Consider the following 13094-nt stretch of genomic DNA (forward strand, 5'->3'; position numbering starts at 1 on the left):
CAATTTTCGAAGTTCCTCACACACCAATATAAGTAATAACTGCAGCGAAGTATTTCAGTCCACAGCTACTGCAAATACTCCAAGTTAAAAATCGCGTAGTCCCACAAAAAAAAAAAAAAAAAAAAAAAAAACAGTCCCCGAAAACCGCACGAATAATTATATTTCCCTTCAGAATGTAGAATCTGGAACTGGCACTCACGAAATCCAGTCCATTTAAAGTTAAAGTATTCAGCTTGCGTGATGAAGAGATTTTCGAAGTTCAAAAAACGTAAACGCATCTCTTCAACCGGGCAATGCACTCATCAACCCACCACCGCTGCAGCTGCACGAACACCAACAAAAGACCGAAGTCCACGTACCGTAAACTGCCTACACTTTTAAATAGTGTTTAACGTCACGACTATTGAATTCAAGTTAGCGCTGCTGCTACAGTCGCAGGTTCGAATCCTACCTCGGGAATGGATGTGTGTGATGCCCTCAGATTAGTTAGGATTAAGTAGTTCTAGGTCTAGGGGACTGATGACCTCAGATGTTAAGTCCCATAGTGCTTAGAGCCATTTGAACCATTTGAATACAAGTTAAACACTGAGAAATGACTACCATTCAGATTTAAAGAAAATTAAATATATGCACAATACACTAGAACATCAAAAAGTTCTCATAGTCACAATACGAGCGCCCACTATAATACACTCCTGGAAATGGAAAAAAGAACACATTGACACCGGTGTGTCAGACCCACCATACTTGCTCCGGACACTGCGAGATGGCTGTACAAGCAATGATCACACGCACGGCACAGCGGACACACCAGAAACCGCGGTGTTGGCCGTCGAATGGCGCTAGCTGCGCAGCATTTGTGCACCGCCGCCGTCAGTGTCAGCCAGTTTGCCGTGGCATACGGAGCTCCATTGCAGTCTTTAACACTGGTAGCATGCCGCGACAGCGTGGACGTGAACCGTATGTGCAGTTGACGGACTTTGAGCGAGGGCGTATAGTAGGCATGCGGGAGGCCGGGTGGACGTACCGCCGAATTGCTCAACACGTGGGGCGTGAGGTCTCCACAGTACATCGATGTTGTCGCCAGTGGTCGGCGGAAGGTGCACGTGCCCGTCGACCTGGGACCGGACCGCAGCGACGCACGGATGCACGCCAAGACCATAGGATCCTACGCAGTGCCGTAGGGGACCGCACCGCCACTTCCCAGCAAATTAGGGACACTGTTGCTCCTGGGGTATCGGCGAGGACCATTCGCAACCGTCTCCATGAAGCTGGGCTACGGTCCCGCACACCGTTAGGCCGTCTTCCGCTCACGCCCCAACATCGTGCAGCCCGCCTCCAGTGGTGTCGCGACAGGCGTGAATGGAGGGACGAATGGAGACGTGTCGTCTTCAGCGATGAGAGTCGCTTCTGCCTTGGTGCCAATGATGGTCGTATGTGTGTTTGGCGCCGTGCAGGTGAGCACCACAATCAGGACTGCATACGACCGAGGCACACAGGGCCAACAGCCGGCATCATGGTGTGGGGAGCGATCTCCTACACTGGCCGTACACCACTGGTGATCGTCGAGGGGACACTGAATAGTGCACGGTACATCCAAACCGTCATCGAACCCATCGTTCTACCACTCCTAGACCGGCAAGGGAACTTGCTGTTCCAACAGGACAATGCACGTCCGCATGTATCCCGTGCCACCCAACGTGCTCTAGAAAGTGTAAGTCAACTACCCTGGCCAGCAACATCTCCGGATCTGTCCCCCACTGAGCATGTTTGGGACTGGATGAAGCGTCGTCTCACGCGGTCTGCACGTCCAGCACGAACGCTGGTCCAACTGAGGCGCCAGGTGGAAATGGCATGGCAAGCCATTCCACAGGACTACATCCAGCATCTCTACGATCGTCTCCATGGGAGAATAGCAGCTTGCATTGCTGCGAAAGGTGGATATACACTGTACTAGTGCCGACGTTGTGCATGCTCTGTTACCTGTGTCTATGTGCCTGTGGTTCTGTCAGTGTGATCATGTGATGTATCTGACCCCAGGAATGTGTCAATAAAGTTTCCCCTTCCTGGGACAATGAATTCACGGTGTTCTTATTTCAATTTCCAGGAGTGTATTTACATAGTATTAACCAGTTCAAAGTGTTCAGAGTCAATTTATTATTACAAATACAGAATCAAGCTTGACGACATCAAGCAGGAAATAAAACCTGGCACCCAGGCCACAACAAGAAATTCGGAATCATGCTGTGCTAAACATCTTACTTTGTTGCGCTATACATTCGTGTCATTGCTGCTTACTGGATTTCAACAGGACTAAATCTTGGATTGCTGTTCTACGGATTACTGACGAATTGGCTTGCCCTGAACTATCACGATTACTGTCTTAGTGTGTTCGACCAGTTTACGGCGACACACTGACGACTGGAATTGTCAATTATCAAATGATTAATTGTTCAAATGGCTCTGAGCACTATGGGACTTAACATCTGAGGTCATCAGTCCCCTAGAACTTAGAACTACTTAAACCTAACTAACCTAAGGACATCACACACATCCATGCCCGAGGCAGGATTCGAACCTGCGACCGTAGCGGTTGCGCAGTTCCAGACTGTAGCGCCTAGAACCGCTCGGTCACTTCGGCCGGCTCAAATGATTACAGTGTACACATGTATTCTGTGTAGTAAGAGGTGTGTTTCTCCGTAGCGGGAATAATGACAAAAAAAAGGAAAAAAAATTATACAGTTCTGCTGAAAAGAAAAAAAAAACAAACACTACAGGCAAGCGATAGAGTCTCACAAAGAAGGTCTAGTACGGTTTACCTCAGTGGTGTTCGTCACCATTAGCACACCCAATTCTACCGCAGGAACTGAACTGTTGGACTGTTAGCTTTGAAGAGTAAGCACTGAATCACTCGAGTTTCCGAGCAGAAGTTTTCTTACTTGGTAATTGGGGGAGACGTCTTCAATATTCTGGAGAGCCTGCGGCGTGTGTCAGAGGGACATAGACTTCTCCATCTTGGATGACCCAAGCGTTCTTGACAGTCAGCGTCACGGCACTGAAGGAGCTGCTGATGTGTGTAGCCTCCTGTACTCTCATCAAAGGGACGAGCACTCTCACGGTTTGAGCCGCCACTGTTGTAAGTCACATGCGAGGACATGAATAACTGTTACCAAGCCGTGTCATTCCTCTCCTGCCAGCAGTACAGGGTCAGGACGTGGCGGTAAATATCAGAAATGAGCCCCGTATACTTGCTTTAAGCTCGCCAGCGAATCTGTGACGCCATCTCCAACTCGCAGTTTCCCTGTACCCGTAAACTGGACTCCCGAGTCACCGCTACAGTCTGCTCGTCACGGCGTTGTTGTCGTATACAACTAGACTCGACTTGCTCAGAAAGGAGAGCGAGTGTACGAGTTGGAAAATCGTATTACCGCGGACTCGGGGCATTCCTGCAGATTACGGATCTGTTTTGAAAGAAATTTCCGCCCTTAAATTATAAATCGCTATTCATTTATTTTATAGTCATGTGTTCGGCTTTGCTGGCCGATGTGGCAGAGCGGTTCTAGGCGCTTCAGTCTGGAACCGCGCGACTGCTACCGTCACAGGTTCGAATCCTGCCTCGGGCATGCATGTGTGTGATGTCATTAGGTTATTTAGGTTTAAGTAGTTCCGAGTTCTAGGGGACTGATGACTTCATATGTTAAGTCCCATAGTGCTAAGAGCCATTTGAACCATTTTGTTCGGCTTTATAGCCAATCACAAGTGCAAGTTGAAATGTCGTGAAGAGACTGATTTGCCCAAATGAGAGAAGCAAGTTATACAGGGTTAAGAAAAAATGCCGTACTTGAAGTGGGCATGCGATACCTCATCCACATTCAAGACAAAAATTTATCTAGCAAAATCAGATCGGTTGAAAAGGCATGAATGGAAACGAGGAGCTGCCAACACTATCATATCGTGCGGCGCATCGGAATGTACAGAAGAACGTGTATCATGCTGCACACTGACTACCGATCGTAGCTACTTGAGTAGACTGCTGCAACATCAAAGCCACATCCACCACCCAGCTATTATTCAAATCCTCATCAGGTCAGCTTTCCATTTTTAGGTGTCCGTTCGCTAGTGCTCTTTGTTTATAAGCAGGACATCATTTTGTCACATGACAATAGCCTATCACATGACAGTGGGATAGACTAAACTGCATACATGTGGCTACTAACCGTGCAGTGCACCAACATAACTGGTCGTCTCAGGTTCACGTAGGGCGGTTTCCTGATGGAGTACACAAACGATCAATGCGTCGACAAGCTTTTGGTGACAGGTGCATCCGATAACCAACTACTGCTATTCCTGCGTATGCTGCACGGTACCCTCAGAGGCGCCATCCCAATAAGAATGTTTTTCGTCTCCTAGAGCCACGCCTTCGGCAAACCTGTAGTCTTCGTCCACAAGTAATTAACAGAGGTCTTCCAGGGACCATACGTACTCCACAAACAGAGGACATGATTCTTGAAACCGTTCGCCAATCTCGTCGGCGACATATCGGTGATATTGTAAGGCAGTTCCAGACATCTCAAAGACTGGTTGTTGAAGTGTTGCAAGATAAGAACTGCATTCATATCATTACATATTAACTCAACAGAAAACTGCATCGACGAGTACAGTTTTGTGAATGGCTTTTGTACCAAGTGGAAGATAATGAATATTTTATAAATAACGCTATATAGTCTGATGAATGTAGCTTCGCAAAAGCCGTTATTGGTTGTAACACAATCCCCATGTCACCCGTGATCGTAGCTTTCAGGCACGCTTTGGCGTGGACCTGAATGCTAGAATTGTGGAAGGAGTGCTTTTGGCCCTTACCTATTGCCGGACAGGTTGAGTGTTCCCCTATATTGTACGCTTCTTTGAACTATGGTTGCTCTGAACATCTTCTCTCAAGTGAACGTTGCTGTAAGGATACGCCTGGATGTCAAACATACAGAAAAGAATTATTGTGCATAGCGTAATGTGCAATCTAGTGTAGCTTATCTATTGTGTTTTTTGTACTTCAGCCGCGCGGGATTTGCCGAACGGTCTAGGGCGCTACAGTCATGGACTGTACGGCTGTTCCCGGCGGAGGTTCGAATCCTCCCTCGGGCATGGGTGTGTGCGTTTGTCCTTAGGATAATTAAGGTTACATAGTGTGTAAGCTTAGGGGCTGATGACCGTAGCAGTTAAGTCCCATAAGATTTCACACACATTTGAACATTTCTTTGTACCTCATTGAGATACGATGTTACTATATCAGTAGTAGGGCAACAGGCTTGCCTACATCAAGGGCAAGCATACATGCAGGTGCAAACCTATTGTTCTCCTTTGCCTGACAGCTCTTTAACATATTGGTGTGCTAAGAGAATTAACAACCCCTGGGATAATCCTTCCTTTTGACCTGACAGTTCCTCAACCTACTGTTCTCCCTCCCTTCCCCCTCCCCCTCCTCCTCCACTACTCACTCAGGAAACATTCAACCCTCCCCCTCCCCCCCCCCTTCCAGATCGCTGATATACATCCACTTTCAGGCCTGTGTTATTCGAATAGCCGCCTCCTAATCCATCAGTTTGACTGACTTGTTAATTAAATTGATCAATTAATTAACACCTCACCTTCTGGTAAACCCCCAACCCTGCCCTCCTCTTCCCCACTCCCCTACCCAGAAATCGGTGGCTCTGTGCAGGAAGCTCTCAAAACAGGAAATTCAATTACATAGCTTACTGTATACTGTTTATTTATCAAAAATTTGTTTTGCAGCAATGGATTTCTCTTTCTCATCATTCCCTGCTATTTGGGAAGATGCAGGTATTGTAAAGATGTAATATAATCGATCGCTGTTTTTTAATCCCGATCGCGCAATGAATACTGTTATGAAACCCCCATCACACTTAATTACGCTGCTGAAAATCTTTCGATCGTGAAGCACGCACCGTCCGCCATCCCCTGTCCACTGGACCGCACAGAATGCCACCCATGCAGACTACCTGGAGTCGAGGTACACCGGCGCCCCCGCAAAGCGGCGACGTGTCTGCCAGCAGCCACTCCATGTGCCGGTGTCCACGCAGACACTGCGACTGACAGACTGGATGTCACGCTAATCTCCGAACTAAAGCGCCCAAGTAATTCCTGTCGAAACACGTGCTCTTTTTCTGTTTCTCCTCCTGCAGCATGTCTCTGCCAGGCCTGCACACGCCATCGGTTGTGGTCCGACTGAACTGCAAACAAAGCAGCATTTACCCTGTAAACCCCTGTGGAATATCGACGCATGCGAGAACTCCTTCCATGACAAATGCCTGTCTGAGAATCCATTTCGCCATGGGCTCTAAACTGCCCCAGCCCTCCTGGTGCACTTCCATGTGTTGCATTTCATGAACTGCTTTATGAGTTATTAAATCTAGTGTTGCAGTACATCGTCACATACATAACTTGAAGACGCCACAGGAACTAAATGTATCACTGCACAAAGAGGGAGCTTCGCAGATGACGTGAGAATGTTTAAACAGTTACAAGAAATACCACCACCGCCACACGTGAACACAGACTCTTAAAGGAAAGATAGCGGCACACTTCTGAAACAACCGCTGAGTCACTTCGCGAGATTTTGTGATAAATACCCTTGTCTTTCAGGATGAGCTGCTTCACGAGTTACTAAATCCACTTGAATATGGCGTTAAACGAACTTTTAAAAAGATCCCTACAGAGCAGTTTCCTTCAATTTTACGAGGAACGCAGCCACTGACTCTAAAAAAACATCATGGCACACTTGTGAAACCTCTCAGTCTTTCTCCACTGCTCCGGAATATTTGCGTGCATCTACAACTTAGGTGAAGTGTTTAACAGTTTGTTTCAAACACACTCCCACACAAAATGCTGCACTGTCCTCCCAGGTGCATGTGGAATGTAAATACATCACAGCAAAATACTGTGAAAAAAAAATACATCGCTAAAATAAATGACTTCAAATACACCCCGTCGAAACTCTGAAGACGGTCCTGCAAAATACTGTTAAATGCACCATCACAGTACTTTGCTAGACGAGGGGGGCCGAGCGGTTCTAGGCGCTACGGTCTGGAACCGCGCGACCGCTACAGTCGCAGGTTCGAATCCTGCCTCGGGCATGGATGTGTGTGACGTCCTTAGGTTAGTTAGGTTTAAGTAGTTTTAAGTTCTAGGGGACTGATGACCTCAGCAGTTAAGTCCCATAGTGCTCAGAGCCATTTGTTTGCTAGACGAGGCACAGTCATCACTGGGGGATCTGCAAAGCAGCGACAAGTCCATCAGCGGCTGCAGCTCATCACAGGCTTAAGTCCAAGGCAGAAGCATTGTTTTTCCAGTTGAAACCGCGATCGGGGAGAAAACCGTAGTCGACCAGACCTTCACCAACTTGTCATGCGAGTTGAGACCGTCTCACGACACGAAATTCAAATCAAAATTAGTAATATATTCAAACATATTATTTATTTAATCAGTTTGTGGGAGATGCAGTTCCACTTGGGTAGACATCATGACTGCACCCCTCACCACTGCTCCTCGTAATAACTGTAACCACAGGGGAATGGAATGAACTGCGGTATAGTAGCCACCATTTGGGGACTCCCACATGTATGTCTATCGTCAGGGCGCCGCCACGAAGGTCAGAACAGCCCAATGTCCTAATTGCAGATTCTAAGTCAGCGACAGGTGTTTGTGAGTTACTGCAATGCCCATGTATGCATCTGCTTGACAGATGTCCTGTTTACGGAGTGTGGAAGCCTCAGGCCGGATATCAGCCTCCTTTGATCTCGTGGCCCCCAAACGGAGCATCAAGTGGTGACATTCTGTTGATTGGCAAATTCCAGACTCGCTTCCTATCCCTGTCGCTCTCAAGAGGCCACTCCCTCCTTGTCTTTGTGATGCAACATTAAGATGGAGGTTTTCATCTCTCCTCTGAATACTGTATTCCTATTGGCTAGTGCTAGAGACAAAGGGAAAGCTCACACGATGTCGGCATCGAAAATAGAGTGAAATAATCCATTTGCACTACCCTGTCACATTAACTGTTTAACAAATTACAGGAGTCAAATTGATAGCTTAAAACACTCACTTCCACCTTATGATGATCCTTCTTCATGATAAATATATTTTCAACGTTTGAGCATCACACGCAAACATTATGCAAATCAAGTAATGAAATTTCTGTCATAAATAGATCGTAGCAGTAAATATATCCGAGGTCTCTTATGTGACCTCCTCCACCACAACATTTCTACTAAACATTTCCGGTTCCCACGAACAATACTTGTACATGGGAACGAGCATGCGACAGCAAGAAGAATTCGAGAAAACGTTGACATGGAAGATCGCGGAAGCAGGGAAACAGTCATTTTTCGTGAAGGTAACACTCTACTGCATGTCTATTGAGGTAATAGTGATACACGTGAGTTGACTGCTGGCATTTATGCTTTCCTGGACAAAAGAGAACCATCTGCCTCTAAACTTACTTGCATCTGCGTTAAAGGACGACAGAGAGTGGATGGAGTGATCGGTTGGGATGGATTGTAACAAAGTATGATTTGATGGTAGACTGATGATGCATTATACAGAGAAAGAGGGAGATGTCGCTGCAGGTCATTTGACCTTTTTTCCGTTGTTCTGCTGGGATGCATCAGTTGTGTGTCATAATATGCGTCTGACTCGTATGCAACTGCATGCTCTGTGTGTGACTTAGAGCACTGTCTATTTACTATCGTTAACAGCAAACCTCTTAGTCATCAGAGGACTTCAATCTTATGCGTGAGGAAACATATCCATTCTGTTTCGACACATTCCTCTAGACGAATGAATCTTTGTGCGACGTACTCCATTACAATGCCGCACGTTGCGCGTAAGATCGAGTCTTCAGTTTCATAACTTCGGTGATTCTAAGTCAGCGACAGGTGTTTGTGAGTTACTGCAATGCCCATGTATGCTTCTGCTTGACAAATGTCCTGTTTACGGAGTTAGTGGTGGCATGACGCGTAATTTCTAATGCCAAACACTGCTGCTATGCGTTTGTCTCTTTCTTTTTAAGAGGCATTCTCCACTGCCAACGATCATCTTATATAGGACTGATGTGAGCATAGTATAATTTCTGAACCATGATGGGATGCGAACGATGGGCGCTATACGCCTCTGGAAATCTGTATTATGCATATATCACAAAGAATCGATGTTTTAAGGAATTAGTTTTTTTTTTTTTATTTACAGTGTGTCACCATAGTTCATCGTAGAGAACCCTGCAAGGAGAATGTATGTCATGCGCTGGAAATATATTTCTTACATTGGAATAGTGACAGCATTGCATTCCACATGATTAATAGATCGGAAACCCCAACGATCTACTATTATAGTGTGTTTTAAGTGAAGAAACGTGTAGCCTTGAGAGTGCAAGTGTTTATGTTCTCTCTTATCAATACCTTCTTGGTACTGACGCCAGACACTGGAACAATACTTCAGAATTTATAGCACCTTTGATTTGCGTAAAATGCTTCAAACTACATCCGTCTGGACATCCGTCATGCATAAAAACCACCCGTTTCTCGTTCGCAAGCTTCTATTATATCATCGCAACACATTCATATCTACTACGATAAGTGGTGCTAACCTCCTCGACATTCGTGCATCTGCAGAAATCTTGTGGGCGCGGAACAGCAGTTACGGACTGGGTTCGCTCTGTTCCTTCACGAAACTTGGAATGTGGCTGTCTACTTCTGGTCAGCTGCAGATTAAGTGGGTGACAGTGTTGCAGGGAGCGTAGGTAAAAGACAGTGAGAGAAGATCTTTCAATCTCTAGCTTTATCCTACGAACGCGAGAATATTCTGTGACTCCCATCCACATAGGGGAAGACGTGCAATCGTAATCGTAAATTACGCACAATGATCGAATGCTAGAAATATGTAGATAATTGTCTGGTATGCTTTGATGCACATTTTTGAGAATTAACAATGAATGGACATACTGCACAGTCAGCTATTTTCATTCGCAATGATACTCGCAAAATGGAGGATGGGCGATTTAGCGATAATTTAGCGATAAAAAAGGTAGGAAGATTTTTCTGTTTAGCAAAAGTGACAAAAAGCAGATTTCAGAGTACTTGACGGCTCAACACAAAAGTTTTGTCTCAAGTACAGGTAGTGATGAGGATCAGTGGACAAAGCTCAAAACCATCGTACAATATGTGTTAGATGAATATGTGCCAAGTAAGATCGTAAGAGATGGAAAAGAGCCACCGTGGTACAACAACCGAGTTAGAAAACTGCTGCGGAAGCAAAGGGAACTTCACAGCAAACATAAACATAGCCAAAGCCTTGTAGACAAACAAAAACTACGCGAAGCGAAATTTAATGTGAGGAGGGCTATGCGAGAGGAGTTCAATGAATTCGAAAGTAAAGTTCTATGTACTGACTTGGCAGAAAATCCTAAGAAATTTTGGTCTTATGTCAAAGCGGTAGGTGGATCAAAACAAAATGTCCAGACACTCTCTGACCAAAATGGTACTGAAACAGAGGATGACGGACTAAAGGCCGAAATACTAAATGTCTTTTTCCAAAGCTGTTTCACAGAGGAAGACTGCACTGTAGTTCCCTCTCTAGATTGTCGCACAGATGACAACATGGTAGATATCGAAATAGACGACAGAGGGATAGAGATACAATTGAAATCGCTCAGAAGAGGAAAGGCCGCTGGACCTGATGGGATACCAGTTCGATTTTACACAGAGTACGCGAAGGAAATTTCCCCCCTTCTTGCAGCGGTGTACCGTAGGTCTCTAGAAGAGCGTACCGTTCCGAAGGATTGGAAAAGGGCACAGGTCATCCCCGTTTTCAAGAAGGGACGTCGAACAGATGTGCAGAACTATAGACCTATATCTCTAACGTCGATCAGTTGTAGAATTTTGGAACACGTATTATGTTCGAGTATAATGGCTTTTCTGGAGACTAGAAATCTACTCTGTAGGAATCAGCATGGGTTTCGAAAAAGACGATCGTGTGAAACCCAGCTCGCGCTATTCGTCCACGAGACTCAGAGGGCCATAGACGCGGGTTCCCAGGTAGATGCCGTGTTTCTTGACTTCCGCAAGGCGTTCGATACAGTTCCCCACAGTCGTTTAATGAACAAAGTAAGAGCATATGGACTATCAGACCAATTGCGTGATTGGATTGAAGAGTTCCTAGATAACAGAACGCAGCATGTCATTCTCCATGGAGAAAAGTCTTCCGAAGTAAGAGTGATTTCAGGTGTGCCGCAGGGGAGTGTCGTAGGACCGTTGCTATTCACAATTTACATAAATGGCCTTGTGGATGACATTGGAAGTTCACTGAGGCTTTTTGCAAATTATGCTGTGGTATATCGAGAGGTTGTAACAATGGAAAATTGTACTGAAATGCAGGAGGATCTGCAGCGAATTGACGCATGGTGCAGGGAATGGCAATTGAATCTCAATGTAGACAAGTGTAATGTGCTGCGAATACATAGAAAGAAAGATCCCTTATCATTTAGCTACAATATAGCCGATCATCAACTGGAAGCAGTTGATTTCATAAATTATCTGGGAGTACGCATTAGGAGTGATTTAAAATGGAATGATCATATAAAGTCGGTAAAGCAGATGCCAGACTGAGATTCATTGGAAGAATCCTAAGGAAATGCAATCGGAAATCAAAGGAAGTAGGTTACAGTACGCTTGCTCACCCACTGCTTGAATACTGCTCAGCAGTGTGGGATCCGTACCAGATAGGGTTGATAGAAGAGATAGAGAAGATCCAACGGAGAGCAGCGCGCTTCATTACAGGATCATTTAGTAATCGCGAAAGCGTAACGGAAATGATAGGTAAACTCCAGTGGAAGTCTCTGCAGGAGAGACGCTCAGTACCTCGGTACGGGCTTTTTTTGAAGTTTTGAGAACATACCTCCACCGAGGAGTCAAGCAGTATATTGCTCCCTCCTACGTATATCTCGCGAAGAGACCATGAGGATAAAATCAGAGATTAGAGCCCACACAGAGGCATGCCGACAATCCTTCTTTCCACGAACAATATGAGACTGGAATAGAAGGGAGAACAGATAGAGGCACTCAAGGTACCCTCCGCCACACCGTCAGTTGGCTTGCGGAGTATGGATGTAGATGTAGATGTAGAATTAATAAATTGGGGTGCATGCTGCCGTGTCACTGGTCAGCGTTGTAAAAAACTGGTAAAATTACTAAAATTGATCGCACTATCAACTGTGATGCTTATTACAGTACATCGGTGGTGTCTTTTCCATCCCATCTGTCCACTGGTACACATTGATTGCCACATAATGATTGACTGACATCGCTTGTTTAAGATGGAGAAAGAGTCTTGATGAAGGAGCAACACCTTCCGTGTATGGCTAGCACCAAAACAGTGATCACATACATGATTGCAATATAAGGGATCAACTGAAACAGAAGACCAAGCCATCAGCTATCCCAGCACTGTGAAAGACGAGCTGTTTGGAAACACACCACAATGCTGCCACACTGTTCCAGTCTCCTTATGATGTGGCTGTTTTTTATTCCAGTCATCCAGTGTGTGTGTTGTGGAAGTAGCAGCAACATGATTTACCGTGTGTGATGTCCAATTTCCTGTGAGAGCTGATGGATCAAAATGTGCTAATGTCAGTTTAGAATATGACACAGACCTCAAAGTCGTGGTGGAAAAGCAAGATCTATGCCAATGTAAAACCGTGTTACAGCAGAAAAAAACTATGTTTCAAACAACAACACAGGGACACAGGGACCCTCTCTTGTGACTCATGGTCTGTGGAATATGGTCCTCCTATGGTACAGGCGATGAAACTTTACACTGGTCTGCGCAAGCAACTTCGATCACTGCCCACCCGTTCCCATGGATCAATACCTGTATATTTAATAGGATCGCCACAAATGCTCAGCGCCGGCACATGGACAGTATCTGTATCTGATATATTGGAAGAGTTCTCTGTCAGATGAAGTTAGCGGACCTTTTATAGTTCGTAGTTTTTCTCTGTTTCATGGCACAGAATAACGATGATAGAATGTTTG

This window comes from Schistocerca serialis, chromosome 3 (assembly GCF_023864345.2).
Source record: "Schistocerca serialis cubense isolate TAMUIC-IGC-003099 chromosome 3, iqSchSeri2.2, whole genome shotgun sequence".
NCBI classification, from domain to species: Eukaryota; Metazoa; Arthropoda; class Insecta; order Orthoptera; family Acrididae; genus Schistocerca; species Schistocerca serialis.